This window comes from Rutidosis leptorrhynchoides, chromosome 6 (genome assembly GCF_046630445.1).
Source record: "Rutidosis leptorrhynchoides isolate AG116_Rl617_1_P2 chromosome 6, CSIRO_AGI_Rlap_v1, whole genome shotgun sequence".
In the NCBI taxonomy this organism is placed as follows: domain Eukaryota; kingdom Viridiplantae; phylum Streptophyta; class Magnoliopsida; order Asterales; family Asteraceae; genus Rutidosis; species Rutidosis leptorrhynchoides.
This window is the reverse complement of record NC_092338.1, coordinates 57185504-57196860: the sequence shown is the minus strand read 5'-3', so window position 1 is coordinate 57196860 and position 11357 is coordinate 57185504.

The following is an 11357-nucleotide window of genomic DNA, read 5'->3' as shown; positions in this document are numbered from 1 at the left end:
TTTGAAATATAATTTGAAGTATTATATGTTGTTGTTATTAAAAAGTAATAAAAATAAAAAGAGTATATTATAATAATTATTATTTAAAATATATCTATATATATAATTAAAGGATACTAAAAATAAATATTAAATGATCGTAAAACTCGTTTGATTTTCCGATTGATATTAAGCAAGTTAAATTCAAACTTATGTAATTTGAAAATAAACGTTTAGCCAAAAATGAGTTTTACAAACTATAGGATTATTAAAAATGTATTTAGGAACTATTTGTTGAATCTTAAAACTTTTTATATTTTACTTGGAGTTGGGAGTGAATAATTAATGTAATTTTATTTAATAGTTAATGATCGAATTTTATACCATAAAGACAAAAATAATTAAATGAACTTAATTTAAAATTTTGGAATTTTTAGGAACCCTTTTATATTTTAACTGTTTAGCAATGAACCACGATTGAGCACCTGTGTAAAAGTGTCGGTAAAATAAATCAAATGAATCCACTACATCTAACTATCTAACTTTCGGTTATCTTTAAATTTCAAATCAATATTTAATTATTATAATTATATTATTATTATTAATTATTATTAATATTATAATTAATTATTGTACTAAAAGTAGACAATGAAAGATAGATAAATGGAGACTGCAAACAAATATCCGATTCCTTAATTCCTGATTACTATTTGCGTACTGTGCCCTTTTGTTCTTTACAACCACTTAGTTTAATTTATCGGGTCAAACAGTATAACCGATTAATCAATCAATCATAAATATTGTTTTTATCTATTTTTTTCCACGAAATCTAAAAGTAAGTGGGCAAATATACTTTCTCAATTATTAACTGTACGAGCTTTATGGAGATAATATATATTATACATATACTAACTTGATCACACTACTATCAAACACATCGGTTTCATCATCCATATTTAAATCGCCACCAACACCTTCTTCCACCACCATAAACCGCCACCACCATTCGTCACCTAGTTGTTTCTGTTTTTTTTATTCAATCGCCAACAGTCACCATGGACTCACCACCTCAAACCTTTGATTATCATCAACTTAAACCAAAACCCACTTGGGTTTTCTGCTGATCGAACAACAGAAACATCACCTTTGTCTCTTCTCTAAACCGAGCACCAAAACCACTCTTTAAACAACCATGATCACCATGAAAACCATCATAACTAATTACTATTCGAACCCAACTGATTCATTTCTGGTCTACTGTTTCTATTCGTGTTTCACCACGAACATGATGATGAACGGTACATGTTATATGAACGAGGATGTTATGATTCAATATGAGAATAATGATAGAGTGTAATGATGATCATGAAAATGAGATGGTGATAAAAGGAAGTTGATGATGAATATGGATACGTGATGCAGCAATGATGAGAAAGATGATGACTTTGTGATGTTGTTGTCGAACCCTATAAACCCCACAGGTTACTATCTCGTTTTTATTTTTTTTCTAACTTCCCGATAACAAATCCCATAACAAACGGGATTGATAACCAATTATGTATAAACAACAAATCACTAAATGGGTTATCGTATTGGTCTATGAATTGGGCCGACTAATCTATTTAGCAATGGGCTACTCTTGGGCTCTAGAGCAACTTGGGCCACTACATTGCAACCTCATCATTTTCTGTTTCCTTATTTGACGACAACACACACACACATTATATAAGCGATGATGAGGTTATGAGGAAAGTACCACAATGATAAACGATGATACAGTAGATGATGTTAGTAGGATAACGCTGATCATAAACCCGTGATCATGAGTATTGATGTCGTAGCGTGGGGTTACGAAATATACTATATTTTTAATACGGAATGCTACAAAATTTAACAAGTTTTAATTAAATATTTACAAAATGGATATACCAAAACCTTGCTACAACACAATAGGCAGTGTACCTAGTCACGGAGTAGTATAGTTTTTAGTAAGTCCGGTTCGTTCCACAGGGAGACGGGCTTATGAAACACTTATTTTTATATAATTATATTTGTACAAAAATATATAAATATATATATAATAATATATAAAAGTGGGGGTTTTACCGTTTAATGACCGGTTTGTCGATTTATATTTTAAGCGAAGCGTATAGTAAATGACGATATTTAAATAACAATATAAAATAAATAACAATAATTGAAATGACAATAAATAAAAGTACGAGAAAAAATGAAATAAAATATATCATGCTTATTTAAACTTCCGTAACCATGATGTTTGACGTTTTGATTTTAATTTTATGCCCATGGGTTAATTGTCCTTTGTCCTGGATTATGTAATATGTCCGTCTGGTTTTTGTCCATAACAGTCCATCAGTCATAAATATAAAATGCGAGTGCCCTCGTCAAATTATTATTATACCCGAAGTTAAATATTCCAACTAATTGGGGATTCGAATTGTAACAAGGTTTTAATACTTTGTTTAATGAATACACCAGGTTATCGACTGCGTGTAAACCAAGGTTTTACTACTTTGTTAACAATTACACCAATTACCCTTGAATGTAATTTCACCCCTGTTTTAATTATTCTAGTGGCTATTAATCCATTCCCGTGTCCGGTTAAATGAACGATTATTCGTACATATAAATACCCCGCCCATCGTGTCCGATTGAGTGTATATGGTAGTTTATAGGGACGCTCAATTGTAAATCTTTATATTAACATTAACAAACTTTCATTTAGTTAAACAAATATAAAGCCCATTAATAGCCCATAGTCTAGTTTCCACAAGTGTCGTTCTTTTGTCCAAACCCCAATTATGGTACAAAGCCCAATTACCCATTTTAGTAATTAGCCCAACATCATGATTACTTCGGATTAAATAAGCATAATAATAACTTAGCTACGAGACATTAATATAAAAAGGAGAACATAGCTTACATTGATTATTTATCGCGTAGTGTTACACGGACAGAGCTCCGACTTTAAAAACCCGTAAAAATAACTTTTACATAACCCAAACTAATCTAATATAACACTAATCTATACTATATATACATATATATATTTATTTATATTATACTAGGGAGTATTATTATGTATTTGTGTGTGTGGTGTGGTGTGTTTTTTATTTCGTCCAAAACACTGGCTTTTATAGAAATGTTTTGTGATTTTTATCCTCATGCAAGTTGCATGAGGTTTAGTGCATTTGCCATGCAACTTGCATGGCCTTGGATTCCAGCTCAAATTTTGGAAGTTTACATGCCGACATAGATATATAATATAAATATAAAATATAAAATATAAATAATTAATATAATTATTTATATATTATATTATATTCTTGTGCATAGTATACTAGATATTTTTGGTCCGTTGCGTCGAGCGTTGAGAGTAGACTCATGTCCCGGTTCCGGATTTTCAAACGTCCTTGCGTACTATTTTATATCGCGTACTTTGCATTTTGTAACTTGTACTCTTGTCATTTTTAGACGTTCTTCATCAATATTTTGAACCTTTTTAATTGTATCTTGTACATTTGAGCTTTTTGGACCTTTTTGTCTTCAATTCTTCGTTTTCGCCTTTTGTCTTCGCACTTATTTATTTAAACAATTACAATAAAAATATAATACAATTACATATGAAAACCTATTATTTAGGAGGGATATTGCTATGAAATATATGTTCCTTTTTAGCCTTATCAAATATCCCCACACTTGAGCGTTGCTTGTCCTCAAGCAATACAGAACTTGAAATAAAAACATACATGAATCACTTTTTTATTCATCACACTTTGTACATCAGTGATTTTGATAGAGCGGTATAAACAATGATAGTAATGATAGAACCATGGTTAAAGGTGGGTGTGTCATCCACAGTTGCCTTGGGTTTAGGTCAACGACACTTACAATCAAATAGCCGATTTACTTTCGGTTTCCAAAGCAAAGTGCACATTTGAAAGGCGGTTTACAGTCCCACATGACTATAAAAATGTAGATCCTTAAGGAAATTGGATCTTTATGAAAACATTTGATCTTTTGAAAATTCATTCTAGCTTTTACCCTAGACAAGTTTTCTGATTTGACCCACCATCGGTGTTGCAAAATATATTTGTGGATCAATATTTTGGCTAAAAACTTTTAGGTTCGTGTAATCCACTGCTATCCCGGTATCGGAAAGCACACATCCAGTTTACTTGTTCCGTATATTACCTTTCGGTAAACTACCGTCCGGTTGTAAAGGAAAGCGATGAACAAGAAACTGTTAAGGCAATGTCCCGTGACATGCATTTGTTCATGGTCTAATTACGTGTCGGATGCTAGAACTATCCTTGGTAGGAGCAATAGTAAATATCATCCTATGATTTTTCGGTCTGGCACAAGGTCCTGTCTCTGACCATGCTATGCAACCACCGTTCTTACGGTTGACACCCGATTTGGTTCAGGTGACCTAATGAATTCAAGGTGAATTTCTTAGGATTTTACGTTCAATGGTAATGAACGCATTGAAAATGGGTTTTCAGAAAACAAATCGGTTTGTATTTTTTTTTTTTGATCAAAATATTTTCTCGTTCAAGCTCGAGTTTAGATATCATTGAATTCCATGAGTTTGAATTCTCAATCTTTAAGGTCAATCTCAAGGATTGAGTAATATCAGGCTTAAAAGCTGATTTTTAATCTTTAAGGAGATTATCCTTTCTGGGGATCTGATTCATTAGTCTTATCAAGCTAATTTGCACGGTGCCTCCCCATTGTACGAGATAAATCCTTCTCATGGTTAGGATAAATCTGACCACTTGGCGACCCTGTTTGATGCTGAGGTCCGTGGATTTCCAGCCGATTTTAGTGATGACTTTTCTAGATTTTTCGTCAACCTACAGCTGGTCTGGACGACAACTTCATGACCTAAATCAAGAAGCGCGTGTCTTTTTCGGAAGACTTTACTTCCTTTTAATGATGGAATTGATTCATCGTGTAGATCCATCTTTTCTTTCATCGAGTAAAATAGTTAATTTAGTCCAAAACAAAAGCACCTGCAGTAAACTTTACAGAAACATGTGATAGATAGTTTTTAATTGAATAACTTGGTACATTCTCCCCACACTTAGTTTCTTTCTTTGCCTTTTTATTCTCCTTTATTCCATTTTAAATGAATTCAATCATTTTAGGGTGTTTCTCAATTTATGTCCTTTTCGAGGTAACGATAATTTCGGTATTAACACCTAGTTTTCATCATTCATAAATATATATAAACATGATTTTGACTTCATTTAATTGAAAAATTTTTTTTTTTCAAATTTTCACAAAATTTGGCAAATAAACCAAGTGTAAACCCGAGAGAATTTATAACCCTTCCCCACACTTGAGATCATGCAATGCCCTCATTTGCATGAAATCAGACTCTAATTATAAATTCATGAGGGTGATTAGTGTAGAAAAGTGATTAAGAATACCTAGTTTGTACTTACAAAGCTCGTCGAATGATAGATGGCGCGCCTCATCGTTCATTCCTTCTTATTTTATCACACATGTTTTTCTTCAAAAATGGTTGCTTTTTTTAACAGTTTGCTAATCTTTGAAAATGCGTCTTTTACCCTAACTTATCATGCATGTTTATTAACGAGTTATGCACTAACCCGAACCCCTAATTTAACGTTAAGTGGGGTTAGACTTCCCCACACTTAGCTGACGACATGTGAAATCGGTGGAATAAGTTCCACGAATTAAAATAGTGAGCCAGTTATTTGCATCTCGGGTGGTGTATAATATATCAATGGGTTTAAAGTTTAGACTCACCCGTTGATCGTCACTACTTAATTCTTTTTTAAGTGTAGCTTTTAGTAAATGGATATGTCTCTTTTCTGGTTCTTGGTCAAATGGATCGATATACACCGACATACTTATATCTATAGGGTGGTCAATTCCAAAAGTGTCCTTCCGTTTATTCTCGGGATTAAAGTTTTCACCTCTATTACCCAATTGGGTGAAATCCGAGGTGTCATTATCTATTACAGCTCGTAGTTCATCTTCAGTAGATGACTCGTCTATTGAGAATATTGGGTTGGAAAGTTGTGGGATGGTAAAGTTCGGTTTGGCCTCGGGGGTAAAATTTTCAACGTTATCGTTTTCCCAAGAGTACCAATTTGTCACCCTTTCTTCTTCTTCATCCATTGGTGGATCGATGATTTCGTCGGTAGAGGCTAATGTGTCGATATGTTGTGAAATTGGTAAAACTGAATAAAAAGTATCATCGGGATAGTTGGTGATTTCGGAGCTCTCGAATTCATCAAAATTCGTTGATTTGAGATTTTCTTGCACAATACTCCTCAGATCAACAGGTGTATAATCTGATAGAGTTTCAGCTTGCCGGTTTACAAACTCTCTCATTTGTTCCTTTTGAGCATCAAGTTCTTCGAGTTTGATTCTCATATAATCTAAAGAATTTTCGGACACGTAATTTTCCTCGTCTTCTGGTTGTTGAGTTTGGATATATTCTTGGGAATAATCCCAATTTGAATTGTGTTCTTCATAATCGTTCCATTCAGGTTCCGTGGGTGCGTAATTTTCCATAGGAACGTAATAGTAACATTCCCATGTTGAGTGATAATCTCCACAGATTTCACAACCAATTATTGTTTCGTCGTTCGCGATCCAAGATTGACTGACCGAATTGTCATCAACACTCGGTTGAGAGTATTGATTTAATTGATTTTGGAGTTCAAAAAGAGTTTCCAAGGCCTTGTTTTCAAAATTTTCCATTTTATTGCGATGGCCAAATTTTAGCTACAATGTGGTGCATTTCACGAATTATCCTATTAGTTATAAAAAAAATAAAAAAACTTATCTAAGTTGTCCAATTAATAGACTTTTCTGATTTTTGCCCACGTTTCGAATAGTCAAAAGATGCAGCAGGTAGCCAGGACCCTTTAAATCGGAAGCCCACAACTAGCCACTAACAAATCCAACTATTACTACGAACCAGAAAAATGTCAACGTCCATTAATTTAACCACTTAAATAATTTTTCTTTCCGTTTGAGAATTAGATAAGAAGTAGAGAAAATTTCTAAGTCCTAGAAAACTAAAGCGTCGAAAAATAAGAAAGAAATAGATTGCGCGTCGAAAAGTGTCGAAAAAATAAAAAGGTAGAAAAATAGGCGTCGAAAAATAAAAATAAGAAAATAGCACGAAAAATGGCGTCGCAAAATTCTAAAGCACCTAATACTTAGTCTAAGGAATAAGCACTTAAGGGATTTTACGGCAAAGCCTAAAAATCTAAAAATAAAAATAACTACGGCAAAAATAAACTTAATACTAAAAGTTGCGACTATAGTCTAAAAAAAACTAAAGGTAATAAAACTTAAAATAATTTTTTTATAGACAAAATCTTAAAAATAAATAATTTTTTAAATTTTTTTTTTTTTTTTTTTTTTTTTAAAAAAAACGAATTTTTTTTTCTAAAAAAAAAACGTTTTTTTTTTTACAGAATTTTTTTTTTTTTTTTACGTTTTTTTTTTTTTTTTTTTTACAGAATTTTTTTTTTTTTTTTTTTTTTTACAGAATTTTTTTTTTTTTTTTTTTTTTTTTCAAATATAAATTAAAAATATAGTGTTTCGCCGAGTCCCCGGCAGCGGCGCCAAAAACTTGATGTCGTAGCGTGGGGTTACGAAATATACTATATTTTTAATACGGAATGCTACAAAATTTAACAAGTTTTAATTAAATATTTACAAAATGGATATACCAAAACCTTGCTACAACACAATAGGCAGTGTACCTAGTCGCGGAGTAGTATAGTTTTTAGTAAGTCCGGTTCGTTCCACAGGGAGACGGGCTTATGAAACACTTATTTTTATATAATTATATTTGTACAAAAATATATAAATATATATATAATAATATATAAAAGTGGGGGTTTTACCGTTTAATGACCGGTTTGTCGATTTATATTTTAAGCGAAGCGTATAGTAAATGACGATATTTAAATAACAATATAAAATAAATAACAATAATTGAAATGACAATAAATAAAAGTACGAGAAAAAATGAAATAAAATATATCATGCTTATTTAAACTTCCGTAACCATGATGTTTGACGTTTTGATTTTAATTTTATGCCCATGGGTTAATTGTCCTTTGTCCTGGATTATGTAATATGTCCGTCTGGTTTTTGTCCATAACAGTCCATCAGTCATAAATATAAAATGCGAGTGCCCTCGTCAAATTATTATTATACCCGAAGTTAAATATTCCAACTAATTGGGGATTCGAATTGTAACAAGGTTTTAATACTTTGTTTAATGAATACACCAGGTTATCGACTGCGTGTAAACCAAGGTTTTACTACTTTGTTAACAATTACACCAATTACCCTTGAATGTAATTTCACCCCTGTTTTAATTATTCTAGTGGCTATTAATCCATTCCCGTGTCCGGTTAAATGAACGATTATTCGTACATATAAATACCCCGCCCATCGTGTCCGATTGAGTGTATATGGTAGTTTATAGGGACGCTCAATTGTAAATCTTTATATTAACATTAACAAACTTTCATTTAGTTAAACAAATATAAAGCCCATTAATAGCCCATAGTCTAGTTTCCACAAGTGTCGTTCTTTTGTCCAAACCCCAATTATGGTACAAAGCCCAATTACCCATTTTAGTAATTAGCCCAACATCATGATTACTTCGGATTAAATAAGCATAATAATAACTTAGCTACGAGACATTAATATAAAAAGGAGAACATAGCTTACATTGATTATTTATCGCGTAGTGTTACACGGACAGAGCTCCGACTTTAAAAACCCGTAAAAATAACTTTTACATAACCCAAACTAATCTAATATAACACTAATCTATACTATATATACATATATATATTTATTTATATTATACTAGGGAGTATTATTATGTATTTGTGTGTGTGGTGTGGTGTGTTTTTTATTTCGTCCAAAACACTGGCTTTTATAGAAATGTTTTGTGATTTTTATCCTCATGCAAGTTGCATGAGGTTTAGTGCATTTGCCATGCAACTTGCATGGCCTTGGATTCCAGCTCAAATTTTGGAAGTTTACATGCCGACATAGATATATAATATAAATATAAAATATAAAATATAAATAATTAATATAATTATTTATATATTATATTATATTCTTGTGCATAGTATACTAGATATTTTTGGTCCGTTGCGTCGAGCGTTGAGAGTAGACTCATGTCCCGGTTCCGGATTTTCAAACGTCCTTGCGTACTATTTTATATCGCGTACTTTGCATTTTGTAACTTGTACTCTTGTCATTTTTAGACGTTCTTCATCAATATTTTGAACCTTTTTAATTGTATCTTGTACATTTGAGCTTTTTGGACCTTTTTGTCTTCAATTCTTCGTTTTCGCCTTTTGTCTTCGCACTTATTTATTTAAACAATTACAATAAAAATATAATACAATTACATATGAAAACCTATTATTTAGGAGGGATATTGCTATGAAATATATGTTCCTTTTTAGCCTTATCAAGTATAATATACGAATGTAGTAATGATAATCGATCATGATGACCATTGTGATATTAATGCTACTCGATAATGATCGTGAAGATGAAGATGATCATGATGATGGCGAGGTCATGATGAATATGATCGTGAGTTGATGATGCGTTTGAAAATGATGATGCCTTGATGATACTGTGTTAATGAAACGACTAAGATATTGATTATGATTATGGATGATAATGATAGCAGGTTAAAACAAAATCATGTACCATTTAAATCAGAAAAGTAACAATTGGTTTAATGGTATGGGCGTGTGGGTGGTTAGCAAGAGGTCGCGGGTTCGAGTCCGGCCTGCTGCATTTGTTTTTGAAAAAGGAGGAGAAGAAATAAGGAAACAAAAAGATATATGTTAAATAAAACTAATATTGGGATTTAATAATAAATGCATACGCAGCCTAATGGTTAGGTAGGTGTTGGGTGAGCGAGAGGTCAAGGGTTCGAATCTTGTCTGGAGCACTTCTTTTTAGAAAAAGCTTGGAGAGGGTATACACTTTTATTTTATTTTCTATCCTTATTATTATTAGTAATTATTAAATATTATGATTATTATGTTATTATTATTGTTATTAATAGTATTATAATTATTATTATTATTATTACCATACTTATAAGTATTATAATCATTATTATCATTAGTACTATTATCATTTTATTATAAGTATTATAATCATTATTATCATTAGTACTATTATCATTTTATGATTATGATCATTATTATTATAATTATTATAAAAATAATATAAATTATTATTGTTTTCATAAATATTAGCATTAGTATCATTTTTTAGTACTACTATTATTATTATTAGTAACATAAGTATTATTATAAATATTATCATTATTATTATTAATAATAGAATTATCATAAATCGTATTGTTATTATTAAAAATTGTTAACATTATTATCATTTTTATTAAAATTATTATTTTACTATCATTAAAACTACCACTATTGTTATTATCAGTATTATCTATATTATTATTATTAAATTAATTATGATTACTAAAATAAAAGTTTTAATAACATTGTTAAGGTTATAGGTATAAAAATAAAGATTTTATATACAAAAATATATTTAAATTACATAACTTAACTATATCAATATATCTACATATATAAAATGAAATTATATATAAAAAAAATGAAACTTATAAATTATTAACATAACAAATACATCATTAATAATAAATAGATTTATTCGATTACGAGTATACGTTTTAATACATATACAAATAATATAGGTTCGTGAATCCGAGGCCAACCCTGCATTGTTCAGTTTCGTCGTATGAATATTTTTACTACAAAATATTGTATGGTGAGTTCATTTGCTCCCTTTTTACTCATTACATTTTTGGGCTGAGAATACATGCAAATGATTTATTAACTGTTTTATAATATTTATATGCGTGAGTTCATTTACTCCCTTTTACTCTTTACATTTTTGGGACTGAGAATACATGCGCTGTTTTTATAACTGCTTTATTAAATGTTTTTGAAATACATTTTGAACTGCGAATACATGAAATGCTTTTATAAATATTTGACGAGATAGACACAAGCAAAACATTCCTCGAATGAATTATTATGCAGACAGAAGTTCTGCGAATTATTGTTGAATTATGTGGACATGATAATTGCCACCGTTGAATTATGTGGACATGATAATTGCCATCGTTGAATTATGTGGACATGATAATTGCCACCATTGAATTATGTGGACATGATAATTGCCACCAATTGATATGAATGTTATGTATCGAGAGAATGATTTTATACACAGGTTATGTGTATGTTATTTTTGTGCACGAGATATGTATA